Here is a 14,288-nt window from a genome sequence, read left to right as displayed (position 1 = left end):
GGAAGAGATCAGTATAAGACCACAAGCAACAATTCCCAGGACCATTTTATACCATGACAAACCATCAGTCCCACCACTACAAAAAGCCCTGGAGACACTAGTATACCCAATACACAGGAGAAGGATTTCAAATCTGAGGTTACAAAAATGATAAAGGTCTTAGAGGAGGAAAATAAATACCTTAAACTAGAACAGGAATACACAAAGAAAGAAATGAAAGAATTCAACAAATTGCTTAAAGAAATTTGCGAAAGATGGGAAACTACTATCAAACAGAAGGAAATGAATACAAAGATTCAAGACTTTAAGCGGAGACAGCAATGAAGAAAACACAATATGAGACAATACTGGAAATGTAAAACATAGGGAAGAGGAAAGGAGCTACAGACACAAACCTTGCCAACAAAGTAGAAGAGATGGAAAACATAATCTCAGGAGTAGAAAATATGACTGAGGAAATCAATATAACAGGCAAAGAAAACACAGCCCTACAGAAGATACTAGAAAAAGAAAACTCCAACTCAAGGAGGGTACCGTTGCTCAGGAAAACAAGGGAAATATATAACCTCACATCTGCAAAACCAGAGAAAGGAAGCTCACACACACACACACACACACACACACACACACACACACACACACACACACACACGCACGCACACACACCTTCTACCTACAAATAAATAGGAGGTAATAAGCACTGGTCCTTAATATCTCACAACATCAATTGTATCAACTCCCCAATAAAGAGACATAAGTTAACAGAATGGGATGGAGAAAAAAGACTCATCTTTCTGCTGAATACAAGAAACACACTTCAGCAATAAAGATAAAAAAATATCTTAGAGTAAAGTGCTGGAAAATGGTACTCCAAACAAAATGACCCAAGAAACAAGCTGGAGTAGCCATTCTAGTATTTAATAAAGCAGACTTTCACCCAAAACTAATCAAAAAAGATGGTAAAGGACATTTTATACTCACCAAAGGAAAAATACACCAAGAGAGTGTCTCAAATCTGGAAAATCTATGCCCCGAATACAAGAACACCCACATTCGTAAAAGAAGCATTACTACATCTTAAATCACACATTGAACCCCAAACATTAATAGTGGGAGACTTCAACACCACACTCTCACCAATAGATCATCAAGGCAGAAACTAAATGGAGAAGTAATGAAACTAACAGATGTCAGAAATCATGGGTCTAACAGATATATACAGAATATTTCATACAAACACAAAAGAGTATGCTTTCTTCTCAGCATGGCAGGAAACCTTCTCCAACATTGATCCTATAGTAAGTCACAAAGCAAGCCTCAGCAGATACAAGAAAGATTGAAATAACATGTTGTATTCTATCAGACCACCATGGACTCAAGCTGGACTTCAATAAAAAAAAATAACAAAAAGCCTACACATACATGGAAACTGAGCAACTCTCTACTCAAGGATAATTGGATCAAAGAAGAAATGAAAAAAGAAATGAGACTCCATAAAATTCAATGAAAATGAAGGTACAACATACCCAAATTCATGGGATACAATGAAAGCACTGCTAAGAGGGAAGTTCATAACACTAAGTGCCTTCATAAAGAGTTTGCAAACATCTCATACAAGCAACATAACAGCACATCTGGAAGCTCTAAAACAAAAAGTAGCAGACATACCCAAGGGGAGTAGATGATTGAAAATATTCAATCTCAGGGCTGAAATCAATAAATTAGAAACAAATAGAACAATTCAAAGAATCAATGAAAGCAGGAGCCGGTTCTTTTAGAAAATCAACCAGGTAGACACACCCTTAGCCTATTTAACTAAAAGGTGGAGAGACACTATCCAAATCAACAAAATCAGAAATGAAATGGGAGACATAACATCAGACACTGAGGAGATCCAAATAATCATTAGGTCTTACTTAAAAATATATCACAAAATTTGAAAACTAAATGAAATAGACAATTTTCTTCATAATTATACTTACCAAAGTTGAATCAAGATAAGCAAATAAAATAGTACTATATCTCCTGCAAAATAGAAGCAGTGATCAAAAGTCTCCCAGCCAATAAAAAGAACAGGGCTGAATAGTTTTAGTGCAGAATTCTACCAAACATTCAAAGAAGAGGCAATACCGATTCTCTGAAATAGTCCACAAAATAGAAATGGAAGGAACATTGCTAAACTCATTCTACGAGGCCACAGACACATTGATACCTAAATCACACAAGGACTCAACAAAGAAAGAAAATTTCAGACCAATTTCTCCTATAAATATTGATGTAAAAATACACAAAAACTGAATCTAAGAACACATTCAAAATACCATTCACCATGCCCGAGTCGTCCTTATCCCAGGAATGCAGGGCTGGTTCAATATCCTGAAACCCATCAATGTCATCCCATCATTTAAACAGACTGAAAGAAAAATATCACATGATCATAGCCTTAGATGCCAGAAAAATATTTGACCAAATCCAACACTCATTTATGTTTAAAATCATGGAGCAATCAGGGATATAGGGCACATACCTAAACCTAATGAAGGCTATATACAGCAATCTAACAGCCAACATCAAATTAAATGGCGAGAATCTCAAAGAAATTCCACTAAAATCAGAGACTAGACAAGGCTGCCCACTCTCTTTATATCTCTTCAATATAGTACTTGATGTTCTATCTAAAGAAATAGGAAACAAAATGAGATCAGGGGAGTCCACATCAGAAAAAAGGAAGTCAAAGCATTTCTGTTGCAGATGATATGATAGTGTACATAAGTGACCATCAAAATTCCACCAGAGAAATCCAACAGATGATAAACACCTTCAGCAAAGTGTCTGGATACAAGGTTAATTCAAAAATATCAGTAGCCCACTGTTTATTAATGACAAATGGACTGTGAAAGAAATTAGGAAAACTACACCCTTCACAACAGCCACAAATAATATAAAGTATCTTGGTTTAACCCTAAACAAGCAAGTGAAAGACTTGTATGAAAAAACTTTATGTCTCTTAAGAAAGAATTTGAAGAAGATATCAGAAGATGGAAACATCTCTATGCTCATAGATCAGGATGATTAACATATTATGAATGGTCATCTTCCTGAAAACAATTTTCAGATTCAATACAAGCCCTAGCAAAATTCCTACACAATTCTTTACAGGCTTTGAAAAATCAATTCTCAACTTTATATGGAAAAACAGAAAACCAGAATAGCTAAAACAATCCTGTACAATAAAATATCTTCTAGAGGAATCTCCATCCTTGATCTCAAGCTGTATGATAGAGCAATAGTAATGGTAATTGCATGGTACTGGCATAGAAATAGGTTGGTTGATCAATGGAATCAAATTGAAGACCCAGAAAAGAACCCCACACATTCATGGACACTTGATTTTTGACAAAGGAGCCAAAACCACACAATGAAAAAAAAAGACAGCATTTTCAGCAAATGGTGCTGGAATATCTTAATGTCTACATGTAGAAAAATGCAAATTACCATTCAAAGAACCCTAATGTCCAAGTGGGTAAAAGACCTCAACATAAAACAAGACACACTAAATCTGTTAGAAAAAAAAAAGAGAGAGAGAAGAGCCTTGAACTGATTGGCACAGGAGACAACTTCCTGAACAGAACACTAATAGCTCAGGCTCTAAGATCAACAATTAATAAATGGGACCTCATGAAACAGAAAACCTTCTGCAAAGCAAAGAATACTGTCAACAGAACAAAACAATAGCCTAAATACTGGAAGAATATCTTCACCAATTCTACATTCTACAAAAGGCTACTATTTAAAATATATAAAGAACACAATAAAATTAAACATCACCAAGCCAAATTACTCAATTAAAAATGGATTACAGAGCTAAACAGAATTCTCAACAGGGTAACATCTAAAGGCCTAGCAACACCTAAGGAAATGTTCAATGTCCTTATTTATAGGTGAAATACAAGTCAAAATGACTCTGAGACTCCATCTTATACCTACCAGAATGACTAAGATCAAAAGTTCAAGTGACAGCACATTTTGTCAAGGATGTAGAGAAAAGGAAACACTCTTCCATTGCTGATGGGAGTGGAAATTTGTACAAACACATTAGAAATTGTTCTAGTGCTTTCTCACAATATTAGGAATAATTCTACCTCAAGACCCAGATGCACCACTACTGGGCATATAACTGAAAGATGCTCCACCACACAACAAGGACATATTTCATGTATGTTCATAGCAGCTTTATTCATAGTAGCTAAAATCTAGAAACAGCCTATATGTCCCTCAACTGAAGAATGGATAAAGAGACTGTGGTACATTTACACAATGGAATACTTTTTCATCTATTTGAGACAAGGAAACCTTGAAATTTGCTGTCAAGTGGATGGAACTTGAAACAATCATCCTGAGTGAGGTAAGTCACACCCAGAAAGACACATATAGTATGTACTCATTCATAATTGGATATGAGCCCAACATAGATGTGTTCTGAGAGACTCCACCCAGCACGGGATCAAGACAGATACTGGAACTCACTGCTGGACTCTGAGCCAAGCACTAAGAGTGGTATAGAAGAATGGTGGGATGGAAAGACCCAGAGAAACCTCACAAAGAATCTATCAAGGCCAGCATATCTGGACCCAGAGGAACCTACACAAACTGTTGCACCAACCAAAAACAATGCATGCAGTGAACCTTGACGTCCCCCTGTTCAAATACAGCAAATGGACTGCTCACTCGCCACAGTTGTGTGGGGAGCAGGAAATGCCTCTAACATGAGCTCTGTTACCCTCCCCCCAATTTAATCACTTCTCTTTGATGTTAAGGCCCAGCAGGCACCTTGAGGAAAGGGAAGCAGGCTATTGATAGGCTGTGGTCATATGGTACATGAAGAGGTCCCCCATCATTCATAGGTCTAGGGGTCAGACATAGGGCAGAAGAGGAAGGGAGGTTGGAACTGGAAGACACAAGAGAAGGCATAACAATGTAGATGTAATATGAATAAATTATAATAAATTAAAAAAATTTTAAAGATGCACATATTACTTAAATAAAAATTTTGTTATCAAATTATCCGTCATCTCATCAGTACACCACAACTATTTCAATATAAACATATGAATAACAATAATAATAAATGTGAATAACACACTTATAAAAATACACTTACTGCAACTTCCCAAGACAAAGGCACCACCATGAATGAAAATTACAGCTGGTCTCCGTACTTTAGACTTCTTTTTTGGCAAGTAAAGACGAACAGGAATGTCACTAAAGTTAGTGTCAATCACTGTAATGTTTTCATCTGAAACATTTCTTGTAAGGTAAATAGATGTTACACTTAAAAACACTTCTTCATATTTCATAAGACCTATCTCTTCACATAATGTGCCCTATAAAAACAAGACAATGTTTAAATATTACACATTTGCATTTTAATAACAACAAGTCTAAAAGATTAAATGATAATAAAATAAACAATGTGATAACATTCTAGATTTCTATATCCTAGTATTATTTTGGTAGCATGAAAATTTCAAAAAGAATCTGTATCAGACCTAGAAAAACATTGAGTCTGTTAACAATTCTTCATGGATAAGGAATGGGTCAATAAAATCCCATCACTTCCTGAGAAATATTGGTAGTTATTGTTTGATAAGGAAGGAGTAGTCATTTTGTCCATAGCTGTTAATGTGTTACCTTTGCTATAGCAAATAGCCTCCTTGCAGTTCTCAAGCAATGAAGTAATTAAAATTATTGGAGTGCATAAATCAATGAAAACAGGAAAGCCTGGTTGCTGAGAAAATGAGTTCTAGCAGGCACAGGAAAGGCTGAGAGAACTCATTGAGTAAATGAATAAAACTGTCACATAAATAAATAAATAAAATAAAATGGAGATATTAATCTGTTATTGTTATGGAAACTTCATTCCTCTCTGCTAGCTTTTATAAGGTTATATGTTCCTATGCATATTACCAGAGGAGGAAAGTAATCACCAATCTTGCTCAACTGTGAACCCTAAGAACTACAATAATGACTGGACTGGCAAGAATTGCCCATTTTTGCATAGAGATTTGAACATTATGGGATTGAACAACCACATTCTTGTTGGACTTAAGTTCCATTCCACAAGATAAAATTCATACCTGGCAGCACTGTTGAGTCATGAATCTTTGATCATAGGCCATAGGCCATAAAAGGAGAACTTACTACTGACACTTTATTAAACATATATAGTAATAAACTGACTTCTATTGGTTTGTTGTCATAGCCCTATATGAATGTATCTCTCAATCTTCACTAGAGAAGATTTTGTTTGTAGTAGATTAAACAGAGATGAAAAACCAACAAAGATGGGGACAATAAGAGAGTCGAGTACTAAATGCTCAACTCTGAATGGTTATCTATACTGCCTTCTCTCCTGCCAAAGCTCATAGAGCATTGCAGAAAAGGGCACAGACTTCATAAACCAGATATATTGAATAAATAAGGATAAACTGTGTTCTCCAGACAAAATATGATAGTTGCACATATGAAATCAGTGGTTATGACAGAACTCTTCAGGTCTGTGCAAGCATAAACAAGACCAATGCCTAGCATGGAGGAAGAAGATGGTCACAAAAATGCTACCCCTAGCCAAGGATCTATTGACAGTTTATAGCTAATGGGAAAGGAAGAGTTAGTTTTATTTAATGGTGTGTCTGTTAATATATCCAGTGGATGCTGAAGAAAGAGCATATACATGAAAGGCAGATTGAAATAATAAATAAATAAATAGGCAAGAAGAAGGAAAGGAATTTGCATAAGGAAGTATGGATGAATCTGGAAGGTGTTGCAGGAGGGGAAATATGGTCAGAAATCATTGTATACAATTCTTTAAAATCTAATTTCAAAAAAGAAAAGCATAAAATATAAATAAATAAACATTAAAATCTTAATTATGTAGTGATAAAAATTATCTAAAAATGACATTTTATGTCTGTTCAAATTTTTTCATCTTACTTTTGATGGACTGTTCAATTTCTTGTAGAATTGTGTGTGTGTGTGTGTGTGTGTGTGTGTGTGTGCAAGCGCACGCACATGTAAATAGGTTAGCCATGTGTACTTGTGGAAGTCAGGTATAAACTGTGGTATTGATCCTGATCTTTTAAACTTGTTAAAGACAGTTTCAGATGGGCATGGTGGTGCATGCATTTAATCCCAACACTTGGGAGGCAGAAGCAGATGGATCTCTGTGAGTTTGAGGCCAGCCTGGTCTACAAAGCAAGTCCAGGACAGCCAAGGCTACACAAAAAAACCCTGTCTCGAAAAACCAAAAAAAAAAAAAAAATACAGGTTCAATTGCTCCAACTATATATATATATATCTGATTAAGGAGCTTCCAGATTCTCCTGTCTTCATCTCTCCTCCTATTATAGGAGATGCATGACATCATATACAGCTGACTCTGAGTTATGGAGATATGAATGCAGATTTTCATGCCTGCACAGCAAATCTTTTACCCACCATGCTGTCTGAATCGCTTCTAGTTTCATTTAAATATTTTTGAATGCCAAGTTACTATAATGGTGTTATTTTATATACTCTGTTTTTAGTGTCAAAAACATTCTTCACTTTTTTTCTTAAAATCACTTGGAAAAATTGAAGTCAGACTCTCTTTAGCACCTTTGACAAGTTGTCGAAGACATTACTGGCCAATTTCCATTGAAGTATTGTATAATTTTTATATGAATAGAATATTCCAGAGCATATATTGTGTGTTTCTCATGATACCAAGGTCTAGAGCCATACAAATGATATATCACCTGTGTTAATGGGGAGAGTCCTGACTCCAGAAATTCCTATTCCTGATCACCACTACACAAATAGAAATTGAAAGAACAATCTGAAATACCATTTGTTGAGGTCAGAGGTACATATGGTCTTCTCTATGTAATGCGTGGATAAATTATTTATACATAACAGAATACAAATTAAAATTCTAAGTTCTAGAAGAATATAACAACTAGATGATCAACATGGCAGTTATATAAGAATGATATTTGAGAAGTAACAGGTGCTATTGTTGGTATCAGAACAATTGTTTCCTCACACTCAAGAGTGTTTAAAAAGTACTATAACATTTCAACTAAAAATCATAACATATATAGAGAATCGTGTACATTTGTATAAAAACATATTATAAATTTTTATGTAGCAATTCTTCTATAGTGTCCAAACTAAATGGATCTTTGTGTCTTCAAAATAAAAATTTTAAACTAACTAAAAGACAGACACTATCCAAATCAACAAAATCAGAAATTAAAAGGGAGACATAACAACAGACACTGAAGAAATACAAAGAATCATAAGATCCTACTTCGAAAGCATATATACCATGAAATTTGAAAATCTAAGGGAAATGGATGATTTTCTTGATCAATTCCACTTGCCAAAATTGAGTGAAGAACAGATAAACAAGATAAATAGTCCCATTTCCCCTATAGAAATAGAAACAATCATTGATAGTCTCCAAACCAAAAAAAGCCCAGGACCAAATGGTTTCAGTGCAGAAGTCTACCAGACCTTCAAGGATGTGATAATACCAATCCTCTTCAACTCTGTGGAGTTTTGTATTGTTTTGTTTTGTTTTCTTTTGTATGTAGTTTTATTTTGTTTTATTATTTTTTATTTTGTTGCTGTATTGAGTTTATGTTTGCTTGAGACAGAGTTTAAAGTTGGTTGGTTATGAAGGAGAGAGAACCTAGACTAGAAAAGGGTGTATTCCATCAAAATAGATTTAAGAATACAATTATTTAAGATAATAAAAATATAATAAAAGAGAAACATAATATTTTCAATATTGTGCATAAGTATAGAGATACTTTAAATAAAACAAAGTGTCATTATAAATTTAACTTTCAGAAATAGCTCAAATCATGGAAGAAATATAAATATGTATTTAATGGCTAAAATTCCAGAATTTATTAAGGGATGCTTGCTAACATATACTTTCCAATGTAAGTAACGCCAATCTACTGAGTAGTTTAATCATTCCACCATTGAGAGAAAGAAAAATGAACTTACGATCTATAGCACATGTATCTCTGTGTATAAATCTATGTGAAAAATTAGTGAACATTTCTCATCCAGGCTGACCATGATCCTTCCAAGAGTCAATGACTACATACAAAAACCCCAATATATGACACAAGTACCTCTCTTTTGAGTTATTGGGCAGAGCTACCCATGAGACTCCCAAAACATTCATCCTATTGCTATTGTCTTTGGTTATTCTTAAAAAGTGGAAAGTAAGATTCTGCTGCTGAAGACACCTTACTCTACCATATATTGTATGTAATTTGGATGGACTGCTGCTGAGTACTTAATTTTCTATGTTATTTTGTCAAATGTTCAAATTGTTATCTAATGAAACATGTTTAAAAGGGTTCTTTTTATGGAAACTATCTGGGCTATAAAAATTCAGTTGTGGCAATGACAAAATATATATCAATTGAAATCGATTGGAAGTGTCTAAATCACTAGAATGTCCAGTTTAAGAACTCGTATTTTCCTATATGTGCATATATAAGAAAAGACATATATATTTACATGTATTATTCTGTTTTGAAACATGAGAAAGTAAAAATTGAGGTTTCCTGAAACATTGTTGTTGAGAAGATGTGCTAGTCAGTATATTAGTTAGATTCACGAGAAATTCAAAGAAATAGCAGTTTCTCTACTGAAAGGCACTGGTTCATACTCCTCTTCTTTTCTTGTCCAGGAAACAAAAAGAAATATGATTTAGTAGAGAAGGAAGAAGTTCCAGAATGACCCAGCAAATGATGAACTCTGAGAATAAACAGTCTTAGATGTCTACATGAGAAAGCTGGGAGCTCTTCTGCAGCAGTGCCACACTTTATGTCTCTGCCATTCATTGTGTTCTCCCATCCTCTACTTACAACTTCTATTAACTCTATATCCCTAAGCTTCCCCCCCCCAAAAAAAAAACATATTTTGGTTAAAAGTACTCTGAAGTATTTTCTGTCGCACACAGAAATTAAACACCACCAAACCGAATAACCAAATTGAGAAATGGGGCTTGGAACTAAACAGAGAATTCTCAACAGAGGAGTATCAAATGGCTGAGAAACACTTAAAGAAATGCTCAACCTCCTTAGTCATCCGGGAAATGCAAATCAAAACAACTCTGAGATTCCATCTTACACCCATCAGAATGGCTAAGATCAAAAATTCAAGCGACACCACATGCTGGCGAGGATGTGGGGAGAGAAGAACACTCCTTCATTGCTGGTGGAAATGCAAACTAGTACAGCCACTTTGGAAATCTATCTGGTGCTATCTCAGAAAAATGGGAATAGGGCTTCCTCAAGACCCAGCTATTCCACTCCTTGGAATATACCCAGAAGATGCTCCAGCACACAACAAGAAAATTTGCTCAACCATGTTCATAGCAGCCTTATGTGTAATAGCCAGAACATGGAAACAGCCTAAGTGTCCCTCAGTAGAAGAGTGGATAAAGAAACTGTGGTACATATACACTATGGAATACTACTCAGCTTTTAAAAACAAAGAATTCCCGAAATTTGTGGATAAATGGATTGAGCTAGAAATGATCATAATGAGTGAGTTAACCCAGAAGCAGAAAGAATCAAATGGTATATACTCACTTATATCTGCATACTAGCCCAAGGGGCATGTCCCACGAAAGCCTTCACTTACCAGGAAACTGGGACAGAGGGGAAGGCATCCTATTGGGACTCTAAATGAGAGACGCATGGGAGAATAGCAAAATAAAAGGATACAGAGGGTCCTAGAAATCTACAAGTAGAACAATATGATAGGCAGATTTAGGCCCAGGGGTCCTGCTCAAACTAAGGCACCAGCCAAGGACAATACAGGGGGTAAATTTTAAACCCAGATCTAGCCAAAGGTCAGAGTATTCTCCACAGTTGAGTGGAGAGTGTGATATGACTTTCTCACGTACTCTGGTGCCTCACATTTGACCATGTCCCCTGGAGGGGGAGACCTGGTGGCACTCAGAGGAAGGACAGCATGTAGCCAAGAAGAGACTTGATACCCTATGAGAATATACAGGGGGAGGTAATCCCCCTCAGGAACAGTCATAGGGGAGGGGAATAATGGGAAAAGGGGGGGGAGGAGGAATGGGAGGATACAAGGGATGGGATAAACATTGAGATGTAACAAGAATAAATAAATAAAATAAATTTTTTAATTAATTAATTAAAAAGAAAGGAGAAAAGCAATGTCAGAACAGTTAAAAAAGATATATATCTAGGAAAATACATTTTGACTCATTTTCTGAAAGTGTCAAAATATTAATTAAATAAATTGAGAGCTAAAAAAGAAAAAAAAAAAAAAAAAGCTGAATTCCAGCACTTAGAACCACGAAAGATAATAACAGCAGTACATCTCAAGAAGTGACTATTGAGCCACTGTAGTTCTTTGAGGTATGTCATGGAGTGTCTCAAATTATGCATTTCAGACTGAAAATAAATCTCTTCTGCTCGTGAGTACACAGTGCAGATTTACAACAGACTTTACAGATGGGATATCACAGCTGACTATAACAATCCCAGACAGACAATCAACTATCTTACACAAATAAATGTAGTAAAGAGATCAGAGAAAATAAAAAAGAATGTCATAATCACTTCTGCATGCTAATAAAACACATTTCATCTATTTGTAAATATATTGATAATATTAACTTACAATAAAAACATCATCCTCACAGGAAAAACAGATCAAATGACTAGTTTGGATAAAGGTACACGAATCAAAATTTACTTTGAGCCCTCAGTGACACAAACATGTAAAGAACATGTAAAATTCCTGTTAACAAAAAAGCTTGAGAATTATTTTAAAAGAGAAAATAACTAAGACAAAAAGTAATTAAAATTCAGCAAAGTTTTCAACTTGATGGAAAAAATATGTGAAATTCCAGAGAATGCATGAGTCTATCAGAAGCATCAGAAATATCCAGGCTTTTTAACAATTCCCCAAAATTTCTTTTAGACAGTACTATTTCTTTTATTCTAATCTTGACATATGACAACATTTAGTGTTTCAGCAAACACTGTATGTACTTCTGCTGTAGACAATCAATGAAACATAGCGGTTAAATAACCACCAAGATTGTTTCGTTTACCTGTCACAAAGAAAACGTAAGTCTCTTTCAAACGCTTTGAAATAAAAGAAGTTTCAAATATATTTCTAACATAGCATACCAAATCCTCATTAGAAAATATATTACCAAAATTGAAGTGATTTTCATTAAAGAATTGAGGACTTTCACTTTCCAGGGTTCTTCAATGTTTGCTGGAACAGGTGAGTAAACACAATAAGCAAATAGAACACAAGAGAATCCAAAGCACAGCGTTTTGTGTCCCATGGTAAATCTTTTGCAAATTTGTGTGTGGTGATAATGAACGGCATCTGATATACCAACTACAGCACAGGAGCAGTGAGGCAAAGGTGCGTTCTGAGGTAAAAGCATGGTTTTAGCAACAGTGACTTGGCATGTAGTATTAAGATGAAGCCACTGTTGAAACTGGTTATGTAACTGTACTGCTTTATAGGAGAGAATTTAATACAGAGTGTCTAATAAAATCTGCAGCAATGACAAAAACCTCATGAGAGGAGTGAGTTCCTCTTTCACCACATAACACAGAAGAGCAGTAACATTTAGGAACCTAATTAGAACACACACATGCACACACACAAACAGAAATCACTTTGTTCTACTGCAATTTTGCAAGGAGTAGTTGGCAAAAGTTTAAAAGCAAGATAAAATGTTAGGTAACATTTAATCAACCTTAAGGCTAACAGCCACATTTAGAAATTTCCAAACTACTCTGCCAGTGAACATTAGAGGCAAGTAAAAATGAAGTTGCTATTCTTTTCCAAATTACAAACCAATTCATCTAATGCTTAAATTTGTATGTAGCTCACCACATATTAAACTTAAAATGTGTAGATTCACATAGCTACTTGTATAATCATGGAGAAACTCCGTGTTGATTAAACAAACACTTGCTGCATCCTGGTATTCCACGCATTCAGATTAGACAAAAGATTTTTAACACTGATTATAACTTTGCATTTGTCTGTTCTTTTGTTCGTCTTTTTTCTCTCTCTCTCTCTTATTTCTATTCTACCAGTTCTGACACAGATCACATTCTGCAGATGAGGTCTCTCCCACCTTCCTCAGTGACCTGTGCACAGAAACTGTTCCTAACACTCTTACTTGGTCCATGTTGTAATGTTAACACAACTCTCCTTTGTTATCTAAGTGAACACCAGAATATCAGGGTAAAAACTCATTCTCCAATTTGGGAAAACAGAACTACATGGATCACGATGGGGAAAAGTTGAGGGGGGCTGCAGACAAGATGAATGGAAAAGTCCCATTGTGCATCCTGGAAACACCAACTGCTATTTAAAATATTTGGTTACTTTTGCATTTTTTTTCTCTTCTCTCTCCTATGAACTGCATAGAACTCACATGCAATTTGATAAACTTTATCCTCCCTCCCTTCGACTCAGGTTAGCTCTGTTTACCATCAAGTTTTCACAAACAGAATTATAATCAGAGAAAAATAAATATAAAAAAGCTTTTAACTGTTTTATTCTGAAATCATAGTTTTCATTAATTGGAGAGAATTGAAGAAACTATAAAATTAATTTTTGAACGGGTTAGTAAAAACATAAATATGAACACATGAAGGGCAGGCCAATAAAATTTACCTCAACAGAATCAGAGGGGGAAAAAATAAGAAAACCTAAAAGTTGTTTTTGTTTGTTGATCTAACATCTGGCTGTCTCTTATAAGCACAAGAGAGAACAAGAGAAGGGGAGCTGTATTGGAAGAGACTGTGGATGAGTTAGGTCCAAACTGAGAGAAGAAACAGACTCGCGCTCCAATATTTCAAGAACTGCTGGCAGCATAGATATAGAAGATTCCACAGACTCACAACTGATGACAAAGTCAAAAGTCTTAGAGTAAGTAGAATTCTGACGTAGCCTTCAAGATTCCCAGTTACAGAGAGATATACATTATCTGACACATTCCTCTGTGAGGAAATTCTGTAGACGGGATGAAGTCTTTAAAGCAGGGGCCTTCACACAAAGTGACAAGGTTAGTCATGAAGGATTTAACTGAGCCCCACTTAGACACAAAAGACACAGCTGAGAGGGAAAAATGGAGGCCATGTGAGAATCTCTTAATTATTTCTTGAAGGTGAGAGTATCAAAATGGCAGCCTGTAAAGGGGG

This window comes from Acomys russatus, chromosome 15 (genome assembly GCF_903995435.1).
Source record: "Acomys russatus chromosome 15, mAcoRus1.1, whole genome shotgun sequence".
Lineage (NCBI taxonomy): Eukaryota > Metazoa > Chordata > Mammalia > Rodentia > Muridae > Acomys > Acomys russatus.
This window is presented reverse-complemented; position numbering follows the sequence as displayed.